Raw genomic sequence first — 27,890 nt, forward strand, 5'->3', positions numbered from 1 at the left:
AGCTGGTATTTGTCAAGGAGTCGGGATGGATGCATTAAAATATGTATATGTATGTGGAGTTTTCCGTGTGAAATGTAAAATATCACAGAAGAAAGTGGCTGCTGGTGTCTCAAAATGAAACGTGAAGTGACAGGCAGCGAGGACATGCTCTGCGTGCCCCAGAAGTGGGGCTGTCCCTTCAGGTAGGTGTCCCTAGGTACAGTATATACATGATGCAGTCTCTTTAGACCTTCTTCACCCTTTGCCCCCCAAAATACACTTTCAGTAGCAAAACGCAATACTGTTGAATGTGGAGGCAGCCAGCCCACAGGGGAGAGCAGGATGTGTGCAGATAGCCTCTTTGGATTTCTCGGGTTACTTGGGGCAACGTACCAGGTGTGGAAATCATCTAGCATCAGCTGCTCTTTGCAGTTTCTTCCTCTGCTAGACCTTGGGAGAATCCCTTCATCGTGGGGTCCGTTGCTTTTTTTTTTTCTATCCCAGGCATTGCACTGATGGGGATGGACTGATGTGTCAAACTCCAGATGGTGTTCTTAAGTGGGTTAGAGCTGTGCAAGTCTTCCTGCCCCAGGTGTTTCTTCCAAAATCTTCATTTTTCAGCTGTCTCTCTGTTACTGTCGTGCTGCACATCTTCCACTAGCAGTCCGTCACTCCTGCTTGGGACTTCCACTGTTATCCAAGTTCTAAATCCCTTGTTAGGGGCAATTTAGATGCTCTTTTGTACCATTGTACGCTTCAATTATTTTCTTTCTCTTTTTTCTTAGAGAAAGGGATGTGCAGGAGATGCACAATTTGGATTTGACTTTAAATTTCTGATAGCTATTTTCGATGTAATGTAAGACTTCAAACTACAGCACTGCTGTTACTGATTGTGTACTGTGGGAGCCAAAAAAAGATGGAAGGAATCTAGCAATCCGTTATATTTAGCTCCTGGAGATTTGTTACTACCTGTGAAAGCTTTATCGAACAAAAAATAATTACAGCACCACAACTCCTGTGAATCAGCCTGGGTTTCTCTGTCCTTGCTAAAGGACCTATAAAAAAAGGGACTTTTGGTACTATGTTTATTAAACTGTTGAGAGGCAGCTGTGGGAGATGGTGATTCAGTCTCCTAAACTGAACACGATCATAGAACATGTTAAATATAAAAGGGGCGATGGCAAACGGCAGGCCTGACTGCAGCGTCTTGTCCTGTGAAGGCGTCGAGCCACCACGTTCATCTTTGGGAGCTAGAGGTACACAGAGACAGGAGGAAACTATTTTTAAACAGTGCACAAAAAATGTCTGCAGCTAAAAATGTCTTTAGGTTATAGTTTCATACTTTTATTTTTCAGAACCAAGGCAAAGGGGAAATAGCTTAATTATGTTCCAGAACAAGTAGAAGTAAGATGCAAGCTCTGTTATGGTGGAAGAAATTTTGACAGGAAAATCAGAAATGGTGTTTTTTGCAGCTACTGAATGGTCAGGAGGGATGCATGCTGCTGGTGGGGGTAACCTATACACTGGGGCTTGAGGAAGGGGCTGGAAACTCTGCCTCCCTCTTCTTTTTCCACTCTGAAAGTGTACTTTGAGATTCCAAAAAGCACGCAGGGATCTTGTGGCTTGAAATCCTACATGCCACTAAAACAGCTGTGGTGTGCGCATGCAGATCTGTTAGCGTTTTGGGTGAGGAGCAGCCCTGCCTAGAGACCCTGCGGTGAGTACTGGCGGGGAAACTTCTGCTCAGCTTCCACCCTGAGCAGTGTCTGGTTCCTCGTAGGTGGGAGCTGCGGCTGTTGTCAGAGGGGATGCTTCCGAGCCAAGGCTTGCTTCTCCAGCTTGGGGGAATGCTCTTAGCTCTCAGGTGAGGAACTGCTTGGGTTTTCAGCCCCTCTGTGTGCTGAAACATGTTGTTCTACTTTTCAGTCTCAAGCAAAACTGGGTAGGTGTGCTGGTGCTGCTCATCGCACCTCTGAATTGCAGTGTCACAGCCTGCAGTGCTTCTGGAGACTAGGTAAGGTGTAAAACCCTTGTCATCTGGCTCGATAGTAGCTGCCCCTCTTCAAAAAAGGGTTACGTTTGGTTCCCCACAACCACTCTCATTTGTATTGTGTGCTGGGATTTTCTTAGTGGGGTGATAGGGGGTGCTGAGGGACTGCTGCTCCATGGTGCTGGCGTATGACCAGTTATGAGGGTAGCTGCACAAGTCCGTAGTGACAAAAATAGATGCCAGCTTTTGTTTCCTTTCCTGGATCAGCCACACCAAAGTCCTTACATGATAAATATGTGCCCCACTGCTTCTTCAGGGTCTCCAGTGTCAGAGGGAAGGCTTGCTCAGGAAGCCTAGTCCAGTCCTGTCCTGTCCTTAGTCTCCACAAGTTTCACTTTGTACCTGACTTGGATTTTCTTGGCCCCAGCTGGGGTCGGTTATCTTTGCCCCTGCCCATGAGGGCACAGAACAGAGCATTCCCTGCCTTTGTACAGCCACCTTTTTGTAGCCTGCCCTTTTGTTCTACCTTCATCCTCTCTTCTTGGGGCTGAGCAAAGCCAAATTATGCCAGCTCTTCTCCTGTGCGATATTTTAAAGATCTCCAAAGGGAAAAAGTACACTTTAGCTGAAATATTTTGAATAATCTTTCATGTATGGCTTATTTAAAAAAAAAAAAAAGTCCTGTGTAAACTTACCTGTGCATAGTGGCATTTCGTCAGTTATACCTGGGGTGAAGATTTATCTGCGGTATTTGTGTGCTTGTGTTTATTTGGCATCAAATTGGAGTGTGATTTGCAGCTTCATGGGCAGGATATACTTTGAAAATCCATTTTGGAAACTTAACTCAGGTGGTGGTGTTACATCCACTTATCTATCGGGTAGCCCAAAGAGCTGGGATGTGCATCAGCCGCTTCTGCAGTGCTTGCTTCATCCCGCATTTCAAATGGCTTTTTAAAAACCAGCTTATTAAAAACAACCCTAAAAACTCCTCTGTATGGCAGGGGTAAGGATTTTCCTGAAAGTGTCTTGCATTGTGCTGCAGGAGTGGGAACTTGCTGGGGAGTTTCGAGCATTTTGGGTTGAGGGCTTTGAGGGGAGAAAAGCTTGAACTGCAGTCAGAAACAACCCAAATCCATGTGGGAAAAGCATCTTTAAGGAGAGGATCTTACATCTCGTGGTCCCTGCTGCCTTTTGCTGTCCATCCCTGTGTCACGGCAGGGCTCCCTGCGGTGTGACCGGGGCCGCACAAACGTGGCTCTCTCCCTGTGCCCCTTCTGTCAGTGATCTGTAGCTAGGGACATGCTGACTTTGGTGGTTTTTGATAGCAAAATATTTCACTCTACCTTTCTAAACAGAATTATCTCTAGCCGTTTCATGATATGGCTTTATCCAAATGACTTGCAATAAATGGAAGCAGAGAAGTTTTTTTTCTACCCCATTTTTCAAAACCTTTATTATCAATGTCTTCATCTTCAGTCTGTGCCGATGCTGCCTAGAAATGCATTTAGAAAGGTTAACGTTCAAAAATAATGAGACTTTACTCATTTGTAATGGTGGCCAGGATATTGTGTAGTAATAATGTCTCCTGCTGTAATAAAACATCCTTTAGATGATAGTTTTGAGAACCTTTATAATTCAAGGTTAAAGATACCAAGATAAGTCAAGCTAGACTTAGTATTTTTTAATAGGATTCAGAAGAAGTTCTTGCTGTTTGGAAGTGGTTGTCTTAAAGGTGTGTTTCTCTGTCAGCTGATCAGCTTGGTAGATACGGGACTAATGAGAAAACACGAGTTTCTGGAGATATCTGTTGTACTTTTTGATTGGCAGAACTAATATCTATTTGCTAGGGTCAAATTATTAACATGGTGGAGTCTGGTCTGAATTCGTCACTGTATTATTCCCATTAAAGGAAATGTTCGATTTTACTTCTGTGCATCGTAGGAGAAACAGAAATTGAAAATTTTGGTCTCTAACCTCTATGCCAGCTCTGCCTTTTTAAAGGATTTTGGAGGGCTTTCTGTGGGAACACACAAGCAAACCTGCCGTGCTTGAGACTCTTATCCAGAAAGGCAAAGGAAGTTCTTCCAGGCTGTGCAAAATCTCCCCTGCTCTCTTCAGTCATTTGTCCATGGGGAAGCGAGGACGTTACCAGAGCTCTGCTGAGGCACACTTCCATATTCTGTGCACAATAGGAAACCACTTGCAGGATCGAAGGGGCTGCTGTTGAAGGGCTGCAATTCATTACAAGGTTTTGAGCGAAAATTTTAAATATTTTTGGGGGCTATTTGTTAAAATCTGAGTTCTGTCTTGATAGCATTTTTCCTCTGTTTGTAGTAATGTTACTGTGGTATCTCTAGTGAAGGAAGGAACTTCAGATTATCAGCCTGTTTTTGGTGTCTTTAAGTACTGGAGTAAGAGTAAAGGAAGGCAGACCTTGTGCAAGGCAGCAGCTACCTGGAGAAGTGTTAGCAAGAATTGTGCCCTCACAAACAGTGAGGTGGTGTGTCTTTGGCTGCTCTGTAATGAAACTCGTTATGTCACAGTGAGCTTCAACCTCCTCCATGAGAAGTCTGTGCTATGCTGTGGAGAACCGATTTGAGGAAACCTTTGCAGCAGTGTGCAGCTATAAAAGAAATACAAGTAGGCAATGGTGTTTCCTCTAAATCCACTGAAATCCAGAAGGCAAATTTACTGGCTTAAGTCAAATAATTGAGTTCAGTCTCAGAACTTTGTTCTTGATGTTTATTGTTTTTGTTCTAAATGTTCTTGATGTTTATTGTTTTGTTCTTGATGTTTATTAGCAGACAAAAAAAAAATCCGTGTAATGCAAAAATCAGGCTAAACCAGGCTTCTGCTTTCTTCAGCTGCACGTGAGGAAGTCTTGCTCTGGTGTGTGTGTCTCGGTACACTGAAAAGACCAGTAACAGGATTTCTCTGGCCATCTTTATCCCATCCCTGCATTTACCAAGATGATGTTACCTCTGGCTTTCTGCACATCGCCCTCATGGTAGTGCTATCCCATTAGCCAGGAGGGTTCCTGGCTTTAAGGGGCTACAGCAGGTACTTTTAAATCTGCATTTCCCAGAGCTCAGTGACCTCTTACACTCATAGCCATAACCAAGATAAGTATTTCTGTATCTTATCTGACCACAGCCTTCAAGTACTAATTAAAAATAAATAAATAACTGAATAACAAATGATTGTCTTAAACTAGATAAAAACTTGTCCAGTAAAAGCTGGTGCTTAGCTCCTGAAAAGCATAAGAAATGGCAACTGAAAAAAAACACACCTCAAATACTTAATCTTTTTTCCCCCCAGTAGCCTGCAAGTTCTGAGCCTATTTAGCAGCTGCTGTGGATTCTCTTTTTGAAGTAATGCTGACTTTTTGATAAACTTTTGAGATCCTCATGGAAAACAATAAAATCTTGTTGATAATGCCTCACCATGGCTCAGTTTAAGAAATAATGACATCAAATACAGTCTTACCATTATATATGGCCCATATCAAATGGAAGTGGGGGAGAAATGAGACACAGTGGTGAACTTGGTGCTTTTCTTGCTCTACCTTTTTAATGCCCACATGATTTAGAACTCTGCCCAAGGGCACAGTGAACGGTGGAGAAGAGCTAGCCAGTGTGAACTGTTGGCAAGATGAAGTAACCCTTACTTCTCAACTCTACCATGGTGTGCAGCTAGGAGAACGTGCAGTGCTGGTACTTGCAAAAAAAAAAATCCCCTGGTGGTAGGATATGCTCATTGCTGTTTGCTGCCAGAAGAAAAAAAAAAGAAAGCTGTACTCCTGCTCCAGCGGATGGTTCCTGCGGGTGGGTCTGCGAGGGCATGCATGTTTTGAATCAATATCTGGGTGTGTGAATACTCTTGCTTTCTGTAGCAGTGCAGTTATCGTAGCGACGCTGGTTATCCTTGTGTCCTTTCTGTCCCAAGTGAAGTGGCTTGGGCATGTGCCCAGGCATTGCATGGCAGAGACCCAAGCTCCTCATGTCTGCTGCGGCTGGAAACTTTAACCTGAATTTACTCTAAGAGCAAGTGTTGTACCTTTTAGTTGTGCGTTTTAACGATTGTGTCCAAGTTGCAATGACATTGCAGGCAGTAATTTGACCCACAGCATTTGAGACTTTCTGTGCTATTTTTTAAAAGGTAAGGAAAAGTACAAAGGAGCTAGAAAGCAGTCATCTTAAAGCTAGTATTTGCCATTTTTGAATGACACTTGTATTTATTTTGCACTTCTGCTTTGCCTCAAGGTAGCTAACTGTTATTGGAAGTGTTAATTTTCTCCAGGTATTGTATGTGGGAGCAAACAATAAAACACAGGTTTCAGCTGGCATTTGAAGTGGAGTCGGAACAGCATTGCTTGTATATTGTCAGTCATTTATTTTGCTACGCCAAACCATTTGTTGTAGCAAATAAGAAAATGTGCATGTTTTGTTGAAGGCAGAGCTGTGGAATAGAGCTTTGTGCTAGTGTAGAAAATGTGAGCCCTGTAACTGACGCCTTGAGAGGAGAAAAGAAATGGACAAAACATGGATATCCAAACAGCTGAGGGAGGCTTGGCAGGTGCCTGGAAATACCTGTGAAGTGTTGTAAATCCTGGTTTTGGTGTTGCCTGTTCCAGAAGACTAGCGTAATACTAGTAAAAGACATACAATAAGGACAGGGTCCTCCTGTTTGCTTCAGAAAAATCTTTCCTCTGCACTTTAATGTTCATTTTAACACACATCACTTAATTGTTTGAAAGTTACCCAGATGATACAGGTTTGAAACTGGTGTTATCAGCGTGCAGGGCTTGCATTGTGGCTCTCCAGCTCTCCCAGGGCACCCTCTCAGCCGCTCCTCTCTTTTCCCCTCTTTGGGCGTTTATGTAAGTACCTGTTAGCAAGTCACACGGACCCATCGCTTCTGTCTGGAAACACAAATTGCCGTTTATCACCTCAGCCCTTCTTGGCCACCTCCATTGCTGCCCACGTTGTAAGGCCCCTCTCCTGTTTTGTCCCAGCTCCCGAGGGTAACTCCCCAAAACATGGACTTAAAGGCCCCAGCATCGTCTCCCCTTCTTGTGCTGTCTGGCTCCTTGGGCTTTCAAAGCTTTTAGCCGAGGCTGGGCTTGTGATGAGGCTTGGCAGTTGGCTGTCATCTGGCAGTGATTAAAAGCAAAGCCTGTCATGCAGTCAGCTAAAAAGCCTCTGCCTCTTGCTAATGCTTGGGCCCTGACAAGACCCCCCCTGCTAACTCCAACCTGCAATCAAGTCAGCAATCAGCCAAGGAGTCAGGGGGAGCACCTCACCTGTTTGCCATCAACAATCTGCCTCATGCACACTTCTCCTGCTGCCCCTCTGGCTTCTTTGCTTCTTTAGCCGAATTTTCAGCTTGCTTCTCTCTGAGCAAGGTGTAGGGAAGAACAGTGGTTTGAAAAACAAAAATACACAGCTGGTCTTGTGCAACGAAGTTAGAACAGCGTAAATGCTTTGAAGAGGTTTGTTGTGATGGGCTTCCTCAGGTGTTAATTGGTGGGCACAGGCAGCAGTGTGGCAAGTGAAATGGAAAGGGGCAGCCAGCAATTACCGGTTTGAATTGCTGTGAAACTGTCCAAGTTCTTCCCACAGCCTGAGTTATACTCTAAATCCCATCAACTTACTCTGCAAGACGGACCAGGATGGATGTCTCCCGTTCCCGAGAGCTGGATGGATCAGCTCCTCCCAGGCCATGCCCTTCCCAGCGCACCGGTGAGCAGCTGGACGGGGCTGTGGCAGGGCGAGGAGCAGGCGTATCGCCTCCTGCAGGCTGCAGGAGAAGCTGGAACTCGGCGTGAGTGACTGGACGCCGCAGAAGAGACTTCTGAAAGTATTCATTTAGTCTAACAGCCTTTCTCTTTATTCTAAGGAAGAAAAGCCCAGTGTCTGAAGCGGTGTGCTTAAAGAAATGTAGCGAAGTCAGGGCTGCGTGGTGTGGTAGCAAACTACAACAGATTTTAAAGCAGGCTTCAGAAATTTGGGTATTGAGTCCCCTGATACATTGAAAGCCAAAGGAAATCAGCAACCCTCACACAGGGTAGGTAGCATCCACAGCCTAATTCTTGGGCTGACCTCAGTTAAGTCCTTGGTCTGGAGGTGAGCACTTAACTTAATTTCTAAAAACTGATCATTTAATTTCATGTTCTACCCATGGTGATAAAATTGCACACATCTGTAGGTTTATGGCACTTTGGGGCCTTGTTCGAACTGTTAACCTGACCAGAACTTGTATAAATGAAAATGTGAGCTGCGCTTTGTTCAGCCACCCTGGTCAGGGAGTTGTCCTCAGGAGCAGTTTCACAGGGATTTGAGATTTTTTTCTGATATTTGGCCTTTGCCTACTGTGCTTTTCCTGGGCTCAGGAACTCTCATGAGTTTTCCTCCCTATGTTTTTCTGCCTCCTTGTTTTAAAACAAACCTTTCATTCAAGTTTAGGCTGGAAAAAGTATGAAGCTTCTATCTGTGGTCTAGATAATAAAATATGTGCTGCTCTAGATCATAAAAGTAGTAGTGGTTAGGTTTCCTGAGACATTAATGCTGATTTTTTTTTAAAAAAGTTACTGTTATTTTTTCCCCCAGAAACTTTTTGTGGTGTTGGTAGCATTTGAGTGTTGTCTTCATCCTGTGATTGCAATTCAGAAGAGGGTGAGAAGATGGGCAGGAAAGTGTAGCAAGAGCTGGGTGCTAAATCTGTCCGGTTACAAACAAGATGTGAAGTGCTTACGGGCTTTCAGCGTACACCGAGGAAATAAATGAGTCTGTTCTAATATGGTTCATGTGGAGACTAAAATAAATTTTACTCTTCTGCTGAACAATGGGCTGGATTTCTTCCTGATAAAAATGGATGTTCCCTTACAATGCCAATAATGAAGCTCATAGCAAAATGAATGCTCTGAATTCGGTCCCAGCAACATAGTGGCAGGTTAATGCAACAAGAAATCACGAAGTCTGATTTCCATACGCATTATTAATTCAAACCCGTGGACTGTTTTAATACAAGGCTTAAAAAAAAAAAAGAAAACACTTAACTTTGCCTCTTCCCTCCCTGTTTTCTTAAATGAAAGACGTCTTCCTCCCCAAACTCACATAGCAGTGTAATACACGAGCAATTTAACTTTTATTGTGCTTTCTAATTAGCACGGTGGGACAGCTCAGTGAGCAAGGACTGGCTCTGTGCCCCCGCGCTGCGCGGAGCGCAGCAGCCTGCAAGAGGCAGCTTGGTGAGCTTGTCCGCTCCAGCTGCTGCAGGTTTAGGTTTAGTAACCCAAGAAGTAATCTGTCAGTCTCGGTGGCAGCTTCTAACAATGCTCAGGCCTTTCATCAAGCCTGGCTTTAATTCCCTGAGCTGGGGGAGTCTGCCGGTCTCTGGTGGCTCTGAGTGTGTCGGAGCATGGAAGGAGGGGAACTGAGCTGCAGCAGCTGAGTTAATTTTTTTCACCTGCACATCCCTGTAAGTTCTGTGCAATGACGTCTTTAGGTGCTGATAGCAGATTGTTTTTTTGCTGTTGTAAGAAAAAAACTAACCCTGTGCATGTTACTAATTTTAATTTTTTTTTGGTTTTCTATCTATCGTCTTCACTGAAACTCTTCCTATTTTCTTTTTGTGGTGTCAGTGACATCAGAAATGTGCCTGTGTCTCCTCACATACAGTTCATCTTCTTTCAGTCCCCTGGTATTCTGCAGTAAAGAAGTAACAGTATAGTGCTATATGTGCAGTAAATCCCTTTGTCTTTCTTCCCGTTCCTGTTTTACCTTTTCAGCTCTAGACTGTCACTTTTAGCAGAGCCCTTTGGTTTATTTTCACTCTATATATGTTCAGCTCTGAGATGAGATTGCCGTTGTATTTCTACATTGTTATTGCTTATGGGTTGTTGCTTTTTCTAGCCTGTAACTTTTTTCTCATATCTACGTGGTCACCAGTAAGTTTTTAGTTTATATACGGATGCAGGATGGGAGTGTGGGCAAATGTGGGCAGCTCATGTTCCTGTGATGCTGGGGCCACCCCTTTATTTCTGTGCTAGGGTGTGAAAGCCTCAGCTAGGACTCCTGGAAGTGAGTTAAATCAAGCTTCAAGCAAGAATTTGGCATTTCCCAGTTTTTCAGCTTGTATAAGGCCCTACTGGACAACAAACCTTTGTACGGAGCTGGAAACTTTCTAGCAGTGGGGCAGACTGAGCCCTTGTCTAAAACACATCAGGAGAGGTGGCTAGGGATCCCTCTGCTCCGTCCGTGGTTTGGAGCTAGCTGCCCAGGCTATCTGAGGGCACCTCCAGGCATTTGTCTACTTGTTTAGATCTAATTCTGCATTTTCTTGTACAGCTTCCCCACCATCTAGCAAGGCAGGCGTGAAGTCGGAGCCCCCTGAGGTGCACCGCTTTGCTCCCTGCACCATTAACATCTGGATAACATCCTGCTGGGGGACAAAGTGCTGGCCACCCTTACCATTTTGTTTTGTAATGTCCATGCCATGGACATTACCAGAGTTAAATTGTTGCTGTTCTAAGCAAGGTAGGTGAAGAGTAAGACCCCGTCACATAAACCACTTTGGAAGTGTGCTCTGCAGAAAGGCATCTGCGACCTTTTCTGAGGTGTGTTGTGGAGTAATGATGAATGCTAAGAAGGATGCAGGTCTGTACAGTACTTTGTGACTGTTTTACCTCCCTTTGTGGCAAATTGCACGTAGAGCAGTTGTGTTTTCTCAGTCCAAAAATCCTCTGCATTTGGAAAAGATCAGGTCTGTTTTGAAACTCAGGTTGACGTTTCTCATGGATTGCCCTTTTATGAAAGATCAGTCATGACTTCAAAGGGAAATCCTCTGCTCCTGACCAGATGCTGAAGCAGGGTGCTGAGTGTGGCAAGCGCCCACCCGAGGGAAGGTGCCTCAGTCTGAGTGCTCCAATTCTCAGCTAACCTTCAATAAAAACCGCATTGGATCTAATCTAAAGCTGTGAATTTGGGCTGCTGTGGGTGTAAATAAGTGAAAAGTGCTTTATGAAGTTCAGAAGTTGCATGAGTTCATGAAGCTCAGGATTTTCCTTCTGCTTTTGAGGACAGCTACTGCGGAGCTGCTCTGTGTGCTGCTGTCAAAACCCTGAGATGTATCAGCAGTTTAGGTGAGAAATATTTGCAGATTTAAGACTAGGAGTGTGCTAGCCTGCAGGAGGGACTTGATGCTGTGGTTACCGGTTACCGCTGGAGGGTGACGGTGAATCCAACTGGCCTTCAGCTCATGTTGGCAAGCAGATTTCTGCAGTGAGGCAGGGAATAGACAGGAGAGTGTTAAACATGCACAGAAGTGGATGAAATGGAACTAATGAGTGTTCACCCAGTGCAAAATTAAGATGTTGTGAACAAAATTAGTCAAGACACAAAAGGGAGAAGAAAAACTTTCATCATCTACACACCAGTGCTGTGAGCCTGGAAGAACAGATTAGAGGGGCTGGGATAGCTCGTGTCTGGGCACAGCTGCGGCTGCGCTGTGTTGCCAAAACCTGACAGTGACGTTTGTGTGGTTAGAATATAAAGAATATAAACCCCCTGGGTTGCAGTGTCGGAATGAATCACCCCGAGCGATGACTGCCATTGTAAGGAAAGGCATCACCACGTCTGAGGTTCTGATCAGAAACCCGTCCTTAGCTTGAGCAGCTAAGGAGGGTCAGTACCCTTTTGTGGGTGGGTCTGGGAGTATTTTTTTTGTTCCCCTGGTGGCAGGAGCACAGCAGAAGCTGGGAGACCTCTCTTTGAGGAGAGGCTGAGCTGGGTTTGGGGACTGGTCCTTGGGGGGGGGGTCAGGACCAGCAGTGCCCAGCTCTCCCAAAGAGCATGGTGACACTTCTTTGGCAAAGCAGGAGCCTTCTTAAAATTAAAAAAAAAAAAGGGGGGGGGGAGCTGGAAAATTTTCTCTTATGTCTTACAAGTTCGAAACCTACATTAGACCTTGCTCTGGCAGGCTACAAATGGAACATGGAATTGCAAATTCCACGTAGGTGAGATACAACGATCATAACTTGATTGCGTGTGTGATGTGCATAGAATAAAACCCAATCAATTACATTTTTAGTGCTATAAAAGGCTCATCAGAGCTGCAAAGACTGTTAGCCAACCACATAGGAAGGTGTGCACGTAGAAAAAATAAATATTTTGGAACCACCTAAGAGTATCTCATTGTATGCCCTACTAGTGAGATAAATGCATTGATAATTTGCATCTAGCATACTTTGACAATAAAATTCCCAAATATCTGAAACAGCAAAGGAAAATAGGAAGTAAGAGATCTTTATCAGAAGACAAGCTGATGTTGGTCAAGGAAGAAAAGGGACATGGGAAGTAAATTCTTTATTTTCAACACTAGTGACTGTAGTTACATGTGTTTGGAGAAAACTCCTGTAACAAAACTCCTTGTTCTGTTACTAGATAGCAACGATGGTTTCCATGCAGAAGCACGTGCTTAACTAATATTTCTAAACTGTACCTGGGAGCAGCTGGATGATGAGGTCGTATCGAGGGAAGGGCTGCTCAACTCCTTTCTGTTCTGGCCATGCTGCAAGGATGAGCATGTGGGTCAGGTACGTGAGCTGGCCCCGGGTGCTGTGAGCTGCTCGGTTGTCGCTTCCTGCAGCTGACCCCTGTTTTGTTTGGGGTGAACTGCCTCACATCCATGGTGGGGGGAAAAAAGGTATTTCAGGAGTTAATGTAGATTTGCTGATTACCCAAACTTCTGATACAAGTTTTTGAGTGTTGAATGCAAGCCCTGGAAGTAACGTCTTATGACACAGAGGGGTAGAAAATGCATCTAAAAAAACCAACACATAAAACCCACAAAACGGATCACAGATGATAAAACTAATGATGATGATACAGTATACTTATCTATGGGATGTTAACGTCATGATATTCTGATTAAGAAACCAACCAGCCAATATTAAACGCATCAAAAGCAGCTGGACCGGTGGGACTGCAGAGGGTGTGATTAGATGTGATCATCATCAACCTGTAGGCTTGGACTGGTTTTCCTGGCAGAGCTTCGGGTAGCTCCTGCCTTGCCTCCGTGCTATTTTGTGGTTACATCAGTGATTTGAGGAGGAAGCAATGCTGGTAGGTAGGATCATTAGCAATAGCAATTTTCAGATGGCACTGATAATTGCCATCTGTAAGCTTCTAATCTGGCAGAAAATTGAAGCGATAAATATCGAGGAGATCAAATCATTGGCTGGGAGCAGGCTGGGTGGTTTGGCAAATCGGCCATAATGTGCCTTGCAGTAGGGCTGAAGTGAGGTGAGGAAAAGATCAGCCTGTGCGACTCGTAGCTGTGTGTGCAGGACATGGCACGGGAAGACTTTGGTGCTCCGTGTGCCCCATGCCCTGCTCAGTGGGGGGACAGGGGAGCTCGGAGAAGTCGGGGCTGCATGGGGGAAGTGGCTGGAGCTGCCTTAAAAAGCCTGAGCAGCTCAGTCTGGGGTTAACAAAAGGGAACTCAAAGGGTGACTGGGTAATGGTCTGTAACTGTCTCCAAGGGAACAGATATTTGATGGTTCAGTTGGTGATTTCCAACCCCCCACCCACCCACTGGGTGAATAATTAAGATTTGGCACAACTATCTTCATCGTAGAGGATTTTCTATCAGTGTTTTTGAGTAACTAATTGCCCTGTTTTTCTGTAAGATGTTCTAACTCAAGCCAGATTTAATTCTGGGAAATCCAACGTGCAGTGTGTCAGATGAAAAGTTCGTGCTGTCTTTCTCACTGGAGCTTGAAGATAATTGACTGAGAAGTTCACCTGGACGGGTGTCTCAGCCAAGAACTGCCTTTCAAGTTTGATAGGAGCTCCTTTTTTTTCTGTGGGACCTCTGTTTCTTTCTCTGGCTAGAACATTGCCTTGGGGGAGGCACGTATAGCTGGTCGGTTGTGTTCACTGATTTGACTCTGCATTCTTCAGTGCCAAAATCTGTTCCCATGGGACAGCAGGAGGTGGACAGCTCCACAGGATGGTACCTGTGAGCTGGTGGGTTTCCAGCTATGTATCCTTCAAGGAGATGCTAGCCATGAAACTCACGATGGTAAAGAGCACTTAATTCTCTTCCTGCTTCTAGGCATGTTCTACTGCATCTTAAAATCCCCTTGCAGCATCGCTTTCTGTTGCAATTAGTTTGGTTTCATAACTTCAGATAAAATTTCTATTTTAGCTCTCTTTATTCCGAGGTGTTCAAGACAAAGAAAAAAGGAATTGCTCTCGGCATCGCTGCAGTTGTGAAAAATGCAGCAGTCCAGACTGCTTTTTGTTCCTGTAATAAGGTATTCTCTGCACATCCGAACATGGTGCTATCAGTTAGGAACTCTCTTTACCCCCTAGAAAAACAGATCTGCCTTGTGACACCGAGTTCAGTGAAGTCCCCTTTTTGTCCCCAAGCTTTCATCTCGCAGATTGAGACAAACTGCTGAGTGCATCATAAATTTTCAAGGCAATTCTCAAAAATGCTTCAAAACCACAGTTGTTTGCGCAGGAAAGGTCTCTAAATGTAGAGCACCATGCAGCACACAATTCAGTTGTGCAGTGAATGGTGGCGCAGTGGTGTGGGATAGATGCTGATCTGGCTTTTAACGAGTCATTCAATTTTTCTTTCCTTGGATTTAGTTTGTTCTTTACTTTTTCCTCTCCCCTGTCCCCACCCTTTCTGCATTCTCCCAGCTGCCTCTTCTTGAAGAATTTTACGAATTAAAGATATAGAAGGACACTGGAGTGTACTTGGGCCAATGGCCTCTAAGAAAAATGAGAATGTGCATTTTCCTTTCTTGCAGCATTTGAAACTGCTGGAACAGAAAATAAGTGTTGGGGCTTGAGTAGCTTTACTCGTGAGACTGTCCTGTTGCCTGATAGATGACACAATCACGAAGCTTTCCCTGGAGTCCCAAATGGTTCCTGTGTTTTCTTCATCCAATGGCCCCTAAAATGATATTAATACACCACGAAGCAACAAAACCTGTCAGGTGTTAGTGGATGCATTGTCTCTGCTGTGTGATCATTGGCCTCCAGAGCAGAGTCAAACTGAAGAGAGCTCTCCAAGACGTTTCTTCCAACAAGCTTTGTGTTGCTTATGTTGCAGCTTTTTGTATGCTGGCGTTGTGATCCTGGAAACAGCGCGAAGAATTACGAGAGAGACTTGGTTTGGCGGTACTGGGTCAGCATGACAGTGCTATCTCTTTCTGATGCTCTTCAATCCCTGTACAGTCTCAGCCTGAATTTGATCAGCTTATTTTCATATCTAAAGTGTGCAACACTGCAAAGTCGCAACAAATTATTGTCTTCTCTGTACTGACATAATCTCGATCCTGGCAAAATTGATGTTGATTTCAGAGAAAAAGCATTTTCCCTTTGTTCCACTGATGTCTTTATTTCATTTCAACCAGTGTTTCTATTTCTAGGTCCCTTTCTTCTCCCTCCTTTGCCTAACCCTGCAACACCTACTAATTTAACATCAAGTTCCATTGCTTCTTTTCCAGGTGATTAGGTTTATTAAAACAAACAAGAAAACAAAACCACAAGAGCATAAACATTTTCATTTTTCTGCATTTTGCATGTATTACAATACTTTGTAGTTTTCTGTGTAGCTTTTAGACTGATAACCGTGTTTCACCATCAGCTTGAATTAATTTCAAGTATGACTTCTTGAGACTATTCAGTGTAGGTAAATACGAGTTTTCCCCTCAGCCCTTAGTTTTATAACTCTATTAAATAGAATATGCTCTCTGGCAGGATTAGTTCTCTGAGCCTGTGCTTTTTCTTGATTCTGTTACCCACCAGATGTTTACAGCTGTTTTGCAGTGTTTTTTTTTTTCTATTTCAGCACCATCACGTTTTTCAGGTACTTAGTTCCATTGGTTTTAGTAAAAATAACTTTTCAGCACCTTTTTAAAATGAATTTTCAAGTATTTTTGTCTTCCTCTTTGCATGTGGAGAGCTCAGAACAGAAGCAGAATTCAGCCTTCAGTGATTTTCAAGGTATGATTCCTACACTTTGACATGTATAATCAGGCACAGGGGTGGTTTATACCCCTGTGCTCTCTCGTCTCCCAGCAGCAGTCCGCTCCAGGTCCCCAGGGCACTTTGAGAGGCTGCAGGGATGCTCCCTGCCTGCAGAGCAGCTGGTTTGGTCCTTCCCAGCCCACAGCACTGTTTTTTTGGGTACTTCTCCCCTTCTGTGCATTTACAAACGACGTGTTTCATTCTTGCCAAGCTGCTTTAACTTGTGTGAGCTCCTCTATGGCAGGGCCCGGTTGTTCTGCCTCTGCTTGCTTACCTTTTGCCAGAAAAAAGTAACTTAAATTAAGGAGTTGGTCTTTCCCCTGAACAGATGACTGGAATCGGAGTAACTTGTGAGCTGTGGAAGTATGCAGGGAAGGGAGACTTGTTGTCCTTTGCCTATGAGCATCTCAGCATAACCTTTATCATCCCTGGCACAGAAACATGAGTCTGATGCATCTCCAGAAAAGCACTAAGTACTACGAGTAGGCTCTGCAGTGGGATGGGATGCTGCTCTGGGATCCAGCAGGACCAGCCACGGTCCCTAACACCATTTCTCAGCTTCCTCACACTTGTTGTGGTACTGCCTGTTAGCAAGGGAGTTGTGGGACGCTGCTGTAACACCCCTGCAGTTATTTATCCTAAGGAGCATTTGGTGGTGAAAAAGAGCAGAGATTTCTTTCCTAAGTCTATTCTAATGAAATCTCTTCTGGAGCCTGAAGTAAAGATTGGCCATAGCAGCACAGCACCTGAAGCTGCAGTGCCAAGGTAGTTTGTTCCTCCTAAACTCTCACCGTCAAATTATATAGTCAGAGGAAAAAGGAAAGAAAGTCGGTGTTCAAAGAAATATTCTTTGTTGAAACGTGCATTTTTCAGGAACCACTTGGTCAACTCCAAGTTTTACTCAGCCTGCTGTAGCAGTAAATACACTTCAGCTCTGATCCTGTGAGTGCTTTCCCTTCAAGACTGTGAGCTCCTTTCCCACTTGAGCAGCCTCCTGACGGTGGCAAAGTGACCGAGATCTTTGGATCTTTGTGCTGGTATGAGCATGGCAGTGTCAGCTTTGAGCCTGTGGCTTTGCTGTTCTCACATTGGGAAGGTGCAGGAAGAGGCTCATTGCCACCCTGATGCCCCAGCCTCTCGCCCAACTGTGCCTTGGTCCTTGTAGAGAGGCTCCAGACCGTCCTGGGGATGGTGCTGAGCTCTTCTGGGTGGTGTATGTGGAAGCCTCTGCCTTACTCTAGCATGTCAGAAAAGTCTGTTCCCTTTCAGCTGTTTCTTACATTCTGTCTAATCAGAATGAGATCATTGTTTCTGGCTTCTGGAAGAGGGAAGATGTGAGTGGCATCCTGGATTTATATGCTAAGCAGAATCTGCTGATGATTCGTTGAGTTCAGCATTAAGATGAAACTGCATGGACTGTTTAATACATTTTTTTTGTTGTTGTTGTTGGCTATGGTATTTCAAAACTTCAAAATACTCTGTATAACCAGGATTTTCTAGCAATCCAGTTGTCCTGATGCTGCTGAGAAGCATCGTTATCGAGGTTGCGGCCTAAACCGTCGTCTTGGCCACTCACTTCTGTAGGAAGGAAAGCCATCTCTGCAGAGCCTGGCGCAAAGCCCACTCAGGTGGGTGGGAGGTGCAGTTGGAGTCCTTCTCCCTGGTACTCATAGACGGAGCAGGTATGTCTAGATTTGGTTCTGCTTGACCCAATGAGGACAAAAGCTGTGTCAAAGGGGCAAAATCCCCTGTTTTGCCCATCTTCTGAAGGTAAGGGAAGAATGGGGCACCCCCCAAAAGCCTCTTGTCCTGTGACCCTGGTGGTGCCGTGGGATGCCTCAGGACGGGTCTGGCAGTTATAACACTGAGAGCAGTTTTGGCTGAGCACCGAGCTGAAGGAGCCCTGAGGAAATGCCATTGTCTAGCTTTCATCCTGGCATGTTCAGCTACCCGCTGCCATCATTTTGAAAATTAGGCTTTGGGGGAAATTCAGAGTGATGTGTTACCATCAGGCTAAATTCAGACAGTTCGACTTCACTTTTCCTGAAAACTTGAATTGCCTGTTAAATATCCAATGCAGTTTTAGGAGCCCACAGGGGCCCTTGCTAGCAGGGCAAGGGAGACTGGGAATTAATTGGAGATCTGTGGAAGCCCATGGGGATTTTTGGAGGAAAGCTGCTGGGAGGTGGCAGGCTGAACTTGGTGCTTGAGTTCTGTTGCAACAGGTAGAATTTTAGAAGTGTTACAAATCTGGGAATTGTAGAGTTAAAAAAAAAAAAAGGGAAGAAAAAAGACAAGGCTGAAACAAAGATATGCATTGTCAAAGTTAGATTGATTGGGACTCTACGTCTGGAGGTGGAGGTTTTTGCTAAGCTAGCGAAAAGATGGAATCGAGCCTGAGTTAATGAACATAACTGGAAGGATTAATCTGAGGCTCTCAATTCCTGCACATTAGTGGTTGAACTTGTTTTAGCATCAGTAGATAGCTATGTTGATAGCTGAAGTTTTGGAGGATGAAAACATATCAGATGTTTTTCCTGAGCTTTCCACTGTGTAATCTTTAAAGGGCTCTATTTCAGATGTTTTGGGAGAGAGGGATGCTCAGTGTTGTTGAGGGATGGGTAAGTGATATTTGTTTAATTTGTGGAAGACTTTAATCTTTGATATTAAATGGTGTGTGCCCCCAAAATGCTATCTTTAACACTGAACTCCCACATCCATTCTGTTTTAATTTTGTGTTGATGAAAGCTGAAATAAAACTGCCTGCCCATGGAGGATGCAGGATAGGTCGCTGCCATGAAGACAGGGAAGTGCTGGCTGCATGCAGATCCTGTGGCTCTCCCGCTTTAGCTGTATGACTTGAGGCCACCAACAAATTGCATTAAAGGTCCCTACTTGAGTGCTTGCCTAAATAACTGGTTAGCAGAAAGACAATTACAAGAAAAAATCAGTTGCCCCCTCCCCAGTTTTGCTGCTTGTGGTGTCGTATCATTGTTGTAGTTGGGAGGAGTGCACATTTAATAGCCCTGTAACGCTTTGCACAGCAGTTCAGAAAAGAAATTGGTGGGAGAGGGAGGCAAAACATGCCCGCTCATTGCGGTGGGAGCGCAGTGAATCGGAGGTGGCAAGAAGGGGGATGGAGCAGTTCTGTTGTTTGGGGTGGTTAATGGGGAGAAACGTTAACAGCCTTGCAAGAGGTGGCCAGGGGAGGCTAGGCCTTCAAACAGGATGAAGTCAAGGTGAAGCTTCTCATTTTCATGAAGTCCCACTGAGCTTCTGGAGGGTATGTGGAGCCATTTTAACAGAAAGTCAAGGAGATGGTTCTTGAGGAGTATAGAGTTAATGTACTTTGGTTTATCCTTTGTCTTTTCTTCATTATTCTGCTTTTAGGAAAACAGCATCTTTTGTCTTAAACTCATGCTGATGCCAAGCAAACTAACATACCCTTCTGTGGGTGTGACAGCCACAGAGTTTAGTAAATAATTTCCAAAATCATTGCAATGTGCAAAATAAACTACTGGCTCAAACTACTTGCAGTGCTTGGATGCTATTATTTTTTCCTAGCATAAGTGGGAGTTCACATAGTGCATACAATTATTAATCTGCACGCTGTGTAGGAATAAATATGTTCTTGGGCTATGTAGAGAAGCCCAAGGGTGAGTGATTTAGTTTGGACTGATGCAGAATAAACAAGAAGCTTTGGAGACTGGATATTGCATGGTAGCAAGGCTCTTTGTTTTGCACTGCTGTTTAGTCTTTACTCTTACAGAATCTAGAAAGATTGTGACTTGCTTTCATTAGCTTCAGTGGAGAAGAGTTGCCTGCGAGTGTACTTGGAGCTACAGTGTGCAGCCACCCTGAAGTGGGCTCCCTCGAGCAGAGGTGCAAGCCTCAGGCTGCTGAGGGCTGCAGTAAGTCTGCTTCCGAGTAAATCTTCAGCTCAACTGGGGAGCATGTCTGTGTTAAACTCTTAAACCAGGCACGGGCTTTTAAAAAAATAATCTTAAACCCAGAAATCTTTCAGGAAGCCACCAAGTAAGGGTGAATAAGTAATGGAATTACACAGGAACACTGAGCCCAAATATAATTTGAAATGCCTAGTAGATTTAGTAAAAACCCTGTAAACATTTTTCTCATTACCATCCCTAATTTGTTGTTTTCAGATTCCGAAATGAAAGGAAGAGGGGTGGGACTTACAGTGCATGTTAATGGCTGTAGTTATTTAGTAGTGTAGTTAAAATGTGACGTCTTGTTTCTCACAAAAGCTGTTAAATTGTAATTAGGCCTTTATTATTTTTGGTTATGTGTCAAAAAGTTCAAATGCGTTTTCATCCCAATCACCACCTTGTTTGTGGTTGCATTCTTTGCTCTAAGGCTAGATAAAGAAAATATTATTCAAATGAAAACCTCTACCCACCCAGAACAGTATTAAATCTATCTGAAAGCATCCAGCATTAATCTTGTTTGTATGCATGTTGCTGATCTCACGGGGGCTGTTGCGGATTTTGACCAGTGCAGAAGCAGAATATGGCCTCAGGTTTAAAGCTTGCTTAATTCTTATTCTTTCCTTTTTCCTCCCACAGTGACCAAACGCCACCAAGAAACTGAGGAAACACAAAGTGAACAGACAATGGTAGGTTTGAGTATCATTCTTTGTTTTTGTGGTTATTAAACAGTCAGGTTGTTTATTAAAAATCCCCTTTGAGTCGAATCTGAAACAAGTGGCTTTTGAAATGATTCCTACAGACAAGTCGTGCCGAACCATCCATGCCTCTTAGCAATTAATATGCCAATAACACTGAACGAGCTCCTCCAAAGCCCATGGCTTTCTCAGAAGCTCTCTGACAAAGACTATTAAGCCTTTTAAGTTGTGTAATTTTATTTTGTTTGGCCCGATTGCTTCTGGTTTTGTACAATAAGGGCCTGGCATAACCTGAATAAAACAGCAGTTAAATATGTCACAGTGTTGGAAGCTTATTGCTGATGTTCTGCACTAAAGGAAACCTGTGCTATCCACGGAGAAGCCATTAGTAAAGCATGTGCAGTTAACTCCTGTTATTTGTTATTCACCTTGAAATGTGATGAAAGAAAAAAATCTGTGTAGTCATAAGATGAATATCAGCTCGTGCTTTGTTGGGTCTGAAATTATCGCTTGTGCTTGATGACAGACCACAGAGAGAATCAAGGCAAAACTAGCTTTGTGTGAGAGGTCTGACACCCAATACATGACAGCATTACTACTTACCAGGAAGTTTGTGTCTGAAAAACATTGTTATGGCAAATAACGGAGATCTAGGGGCTTCCGAGTTCCTCAGTTCAGGGTGCGTTGTCCCTGAAAATACAGGAATATGCATATAAATCTTTCAAAAGGAGCCGTTGATGCCTGACATGCAATGTAACTGCCCGACTACTCCAAGAAATTGTCTTATTTTCTTGCCACTGAACATCTATTCTCACTGATCTTTGTTCTCTAACTTTTGTGGAGCCACCAACTTGCAATTTGGGAATGGTGTGACTTTCCAGGTTCCTAAACGGTACTCTGTTTGCAATTTACTCATCTGTCAATCTCTTAGTTATTAGAGCTGAATTGTTATATAAATCTTGGCAAATGTCAAGATAGAGATCTTGGGGGAGTGGTGTGTCCTTCTGGCACTTATTTTTAAAAATGTAATTTTTCTTTTCATGCTGCAAACAAATAGCTCAAGCCATTATTTTCCTATTTTCAGAGGCAGGGCAATGACGTGCAATGAGCAGCCCCACACAGCACACCGCTGCTAAACCCCGTCCTTTGGTCCAACTTCTAGGACCTTGTAGTATATTCCAGTTGGTTAAAAATCATTTTTTCCTTCCAGATCTGTTCTTCACACATTCCTTAGGTACTTTGGGTGATTTTTGCCATTGCCTTTATCAGGGCAGGGTTTTCATGTGCTTAGTGCCCTTGCATGTCAGTCCTTGGGCTCAGTTGCTCTGGTGCTGCCTAAATCCTTAAAATAGCTCTAGCCGTACATGCAAGGTGAAATATTTTATTGCATTCATCGGATTTCATTTGTTTTAGAGTCACTGGGACATGAACTGAAAGGTCACAAAATCTGTAATAACCCCTTATACAGCAGCAGATAGGTTATGAGGTTGTTTATCCATACAATATTAATTAACAATAATTGCAGACTATTTTTCATGCATAAACTAAATACCTGATCTTGGGAAATGGAAGTGAATTTACTTCAACAGGTAGGAGAAAATGAAATACTAGTAAAAAGTAAATTTGATAGCCTGAAGTGTCTTTGAAAACTGACATGAATATTTTCCTAGAAAATGTCTTCAGGGATATATCGAATATATTTTTTATAAGAAGTTTCTGAAACAAAATATTCAGATAACTTTTGTGTTCTGATAACTTCTGAGATTTCAAGTGCTTCTGAGCTTCTGAAAACAAACCCAAACCAAACAAAAACAAAACCACAACTACGTTCCCCTCTAGGACTGCCTAAAATTTAAGATGTTTCAGCAAAATTTTAGGGAAAATTCATGTTCTTGACTATTGCCTGAGGCTGAGCAGCCTGTCTTGCTGCCGTGACTTGGAATGTCCCTCGTCGGGTTTATGAAACCAGGGAACGAGCAGCACAGGCACTTACAAAAACTGGTGTTTCTGACTGCAGTAGCCCGCTCGCTGGGATGGCAACTGAAATGTTATGGACTAAGGTCATTAGTGTTTGAGTGCATGTCCTTACGATCTGATGGCTGCTTGGAGGCCTGTGTAAAAATGAGCTGGTGAGCTCAGGCACTGTTGTAACGCGCCTGGATGGCTGCATCACGACAAGCAGCCCCTGGGAGCGTCAGTGGCCTTCCTCCATTTCACAGCTGGGCTGCATAGCTGGAGCAAGGAACAGTAAACCGTCGTCATTTAAGGATACCTACTCTGTCTGTATGTGCTTAATATGCATCTACTGTCACTTTAGTGCCTGTCAAACTCAAATATAATTTTCTCCTTTGGATTTAACTCAGTGTTTCCTACACCTGAACAGCCGTGGTGCTAACCCAGAGCGTCAACTTCTCCAACCAGCAACGTGTCACTGATGGCACTCGATTTATCCAGGAAATATATGGGGAAGATGGAACAACTTATAATGAGATTTTCCTGAGAAATAAGTTTTCTTAAAAGATCCATGCAATGTGTTAGAAACAAGTAATAAGCACTGGAATCAGTTTTAGTTTTTATTCTCAATTTATATGCATAAAGCTTTTTGAAGTGCAAGCTAGGAGTAGGAGTTTGGGAAAGATTACCTGCCCTCTCTCTTTCCTGCTTGCAAATGTACATTTTGTGATTATCCTGCACGTCTCACTCTTCCTCCCCCTACCCTGATGAATAGCCTGTGGACTATTTTTTTTTTAAATTTGAGGCTGACTTTTCTTCTAGCTTGTTTGTGATGATTACTCTTCAGAGGTCTGGGTGAAGCTGGGTGCAACATTATCAGCAATTTTCTGTTCCCCATTGTTGATTCAGGCAGTGTGACAAATATTTGGCACTGTGGAAGGTCCACAGATATTTTACCCTCCTAATGTGCTTTTTCCCAAACACTGCCTAAAGATTGTATTTATCTTTCATGTTGACGCCCTTGAAGAAAAGGAGAAAGTGAACAAAATGTAAGCAGCTCCTGGGCAAATGCTCTTACCCAATAAAAACTGTTCCGAATTTGCAATTGCAGGAATCAGGAGGTGATTTTGAGAAGTAATGGGGGGTTATTGGAGGCAGACAAATATCTGTCAGGGCATGAGATGGGTTAACCCTTGTTTCTGCAGGAGTCTCCCTACGACTGAGGTTGGTACACCAGGATATGTGCGTCTTCCCTGCTGTGTTCCTCTTCTCCCCGCGCACGCTGTAATTCACAGGATTATGGAGGGGCTTCTGGCAGGCATTACTGCCCACCCTAATGCCTCTCAGCTTGGTGCTTGCCTTTGACTGTTGGATTCTAGCTGTTTTCTCTAGGAGGAATGTGTCTTATTGCCTGCAATAGAAGTAATGGCTGTGTTGACCTTGCTCTGTTCCTAATATGTTTGCTGTAAATGTTGTGTTATTGGCTTTTAAGCATCCATATAACTTTTCAACATCTGAACTGTAAGCTTCTTGAGATGAGAGCGCTCATCTCAGCAAAGGTTTCGGTAGCTTTCAGCTACTTTCTTCCTACTTAGCTGTGTTGAATCAGTCTCCTTTGCCTCTTTTTTCAAAGCGTGAGGGGTATTGGGGCTCCCTATTGATGGCTACTGAATTGCACCCGAACTGAATGCCTGCAGCAGGCAGTGCAAACACTTCCCGAATGAAGGTGTCCCACTTATTTTAGCCTGTGTCTTTGGTTTCAGTAATGGGCTTGTGCAAGGCTGATGCACGGGGATTTCAGAGTTGTTTGCATTTCCTGAGCAGTCAGAGCCGAAGGAGAAATCTCATTCCTCTCTTTGATAATACATAACGTGTCCTTTCACAAGCAGTCAGGAGAGAGAGATCAGAAGCAAACATCAAATACACGAGTCAGTCACATAAGGGTGGTCTGCAGAGGCGGTCTGCTCCCCTTTCTTTGATCATCTCCGTGCTGCATACCCTGAGCAGGTCTCTTGCGAAGCCCGGCACTTCTCAGGAGTGAGATCTGCACGTCAAGCCCACGCGGACCTTCCAGGTGGTTGCTGCTATCACCTATTAATGGTCCCCAAGGTACCCAAGCTTACAAAGTGTTTTTAATGTAATATCAGTAAAATGTTTAACCTCTGACTCAGCAGCAGTGATCCCTTTGAAAGGTTGCAGTGCAGAACTGAGCGGTAATACAGCCTTGTACGTAACACCTGAGCACTAGTGCTGCTTGCACTTGTTCCTGTGTACGTCAGCGCAGCCCATGGGAGCTGTTCTTGGCACGGGAGTTTCATGAGTGAATTTCTGTTGATGTAGTTGAACCCAGGGATCCACCTTTGCAGCATTACTCTCTGTACCCAAGTCACTTCCTTGGTTAAGCTAGGTAAATCTATTTACTGGGAATGTAGCTGAACTTTCATTTCCTGGTCTGTGGCTCTTTTTTTCCTCCTGTGTACAATCCCAAGTAACAGCTGCAGCTCAGTCTTAATTAACAATTGCCTCAATGATATGTGAAATAGATTCAGCCTCACTTCCACAAAACTGCGATGGCTCCATGGCACTCAGTAAGTGTGAGGCAGCTGAGGAGGATCAGAGCAAATTCAGTGCAGTCTGAGATTTTCTGCAGCAGCAGTCCAAAGTGGCATGCCTCGGGAAGGATGTAAGGAAAAAACTGAACAATGCTCTCCCTCCTTTCTTCTTTTTCCCTGTCCCCGCACATTTCCCACATTTCCACCCATTTTTGGCTTCCTGACTCTTTGGTGAAGTCCTTCCACGTGTGAAGAAGCTCTTGTTTTGTAACCCGTGTGGATTTTTTTTGTACAGACCTCGGTGGCTTCATCCCAAATCCCCGTAAGCAGCATCCACAACATCCTAGAGAAAAAGGTGTTTTTAAGTAACAGAAGCTAAAGAAGCATGACAGTTAAGCGGATTTCTGGAAGATAATTTGCTAAAAGTAGAACAGCGTAATGTCACAGAACTTCTCTTAAAAGATGATAATGTAAAAGAATCCTGTCCTCTAATCTCAAATACAATTTAGCTCTAAGAAGCTAAAGCAAAAATAAAAATAGGGATGCAAAGCTCCTTCTGCTATCCACTTGAGTTAAAGTTTTACATAGTTTCTTTAAGTGGTAACTGAGATTAGGCAACTTGAGGCACGCAATTAAAAAATCAGTGCGGATGAATGTATTGACATCAGCACATGTGACCAGTAACTCACAAAGTCAGAAGGTGGTTGTGAGCACGCAGAGAAGCACCTGTAAGCCAAAATGACAGAAACCCAAATACTGTAATGTGAAGTGAGTCCCAAGTCAGCTTTAACATGTGAACGCAGCCAGTGTTTGGGGTAAGAGCTCTTGGATGGCTTGAAGGTGACCTTCCGTGACGCAAGCCCACGACTCGTATGTCTTCAGTGTGGAAATGGCCTCGCAGTGGTCCGCAGCACGGAGCGCTACGGTGAGTTGAGGTCACATCTTGAGCTTAACGTGCTGGGCTGAAAGCTGCTGGGGCTTTGCACTGCAGAAATGACGGCATCTGTGGGCAGCGGGGGACTTGTGAGTGCTTTTTGCAGTAGCTGTGGTGGGCGAGTCGGAGCCCCTGGGCTCGTTGTGTGCCGAGGGGGGAATTCAGCTCCTGCCCACGTCGGGGGGTGGCCAGGCACTGACCCCAAGGGGATGCTGAAGTCAGTTTTGGAAGGGCCTTGGTAGATCAGGCTTATCGTTAACTGGCACACAGACACGTGCTTAAGAAGTTTAAAGCGTTTTTTATTATGAATTGAACTTCATTTTTTGCTGGCACTAGTAACCCCTGCATCTGTGCTGCTTGAAGAGCTGTGCACAGCATACAGATTTGCTGCGCGGGGAACAAAAGCCAAAGGAAGATGTGATAATGAAGAGAGGCATGGAAATGTACAAAGCCCTGATTATCTCTTCCAATAGATTAGTTTCTGCTCTGCTTTGGGCTTTTCCTTATACTCTGGGCAAACTGTCCACTGGTGATGAAAGGACTTCTCAACATGAACTGCCCAGATATTTAGGAAAAAACAAACCCACACCTCCCTCCTTACTCTGCTGTGGCTTGGATGGATAAAAGACAACTTATTTCCTGCTTTGTCACAAGACAGATAGGAAGATTAATAGTTTGTTCTGATATCTCTGACAGAGTATGCCTCTTTTTGTTGCTTGATTTTCAGCATTTGATTATAATGCCGAGGACCAAAATACCATCCTATTTTTCAAGGAGCTCTCAAGTTTTTCAAATCCCTTAAATACCTATCAGATGTTAATAATGAAAACAGAATGCAATACCTTCTTCAGCACAAAACACTATTATGCAGTGTAATGCTGGGATTTTTCCACCAAAGAGCAATTTCGTGCTTTGCTACATTCTGCTAAGTAATTGACTTCAGGGGCTGTCACTTTTTTCTATCACTTTCAGTGCTGTGGTTAATCGAGAGCTCTTCTCCTGGCTAGGTTTCCAGCCCAGGTGTGTGTGAGGTGGTTAGGTGGGGACCATTGAGTTCACAGGGAAAACTTGTGGTTAAACTCATGAAAGATGGAAATGTGTGCGGGTTTAAAAAAGGCATAATGTCATATTTATTTCCCTTTCTCCTCTACTATGATTTTTTCCAGGATATCTTTTCTTGTACTTGTCTGGTTAACCAACTTTCTACTTGAATAACTGAGTGCTGTGTGCCCAGAATGCAATTTTTCTTTATAAAGTTCCCTGAATATAACTGCACACAAAATGGGTTCTCAGTTTTTCTCCAGGTAGAGGAATTTTGCAAAATCCGTAGCAAATGTGGCAGCACTGTCCCATTGGTGCTGGTAAAGGCGAGGGTTTGATCTCAGTGGATTGCCAGCTGTCCATGGGATTTAAATAGGCTGGCTTAGAACAGTGCCAGAAGCTAATATTTCCTGCATCTTGCAGTGTCATTTATCCTGCTGTAGGTGAACAGGGATTTCTAATGTTGGGAGGAATTGTGCTGTGCGATACAAAGTCAAAAATCTAGTGTGAGAATGTTTTTAAGGGAATTTCTGATACAATTTTTATTAAGGGAAATTCTCTCTTCACCTTTTTTGTTTTGTGTGTGTGTGTGTGCCGATTGCTTCTTGGCTGATGCCCAAGAAAATTGAATGGGGGATTACAGAAGATTTTAAAACAGAAGAACTCTGTTTCAGCTGTGTCCCTGTAGAGGCTATATACTCTGAGAATAAGGAGGGGTCCTTTGAGCACACTTGTCCATGGGCAGCGTGAT

At 43.9% G+C, this 27,890-nt stretch overlaps 1 protein-coding gene across 18 annotated transcripts in view; it reads left to right on the forward strand.

Moving 5' to 3' along the window:
* Positions 1-27,890, forward strand: part of LOC308197640 (uncharacterized protein) — a 628,187-nt gene that overhangs the window by 33,638 nt on the left and 566,659 nt on the right. For all 18 annotated transcript variants that reach the window (XR_013953160.1, XR_013953161.1, XR_013953162.1 and 15 more), the window contains exon 3: positions 20,601-20,650. The gene's annotated coding sequence lies outside the window, so the exon portion shown is untranslated. The remainder of the gene's footprint in view (positions 1-20,600; positions 20,651-27,890) is intronic.

The sequence above is a fragment of the Anser brachyrhynchus genome (assembly GCF_964034855.1).
Source record: "Anser brachyrhynchus genome assembly, chromosome: 6".
NCBI lineage: Eukaryota > Metazoa > Chordata > Aves > Anseriformes > Anatidae > Anser > Anser brachyrhynchus.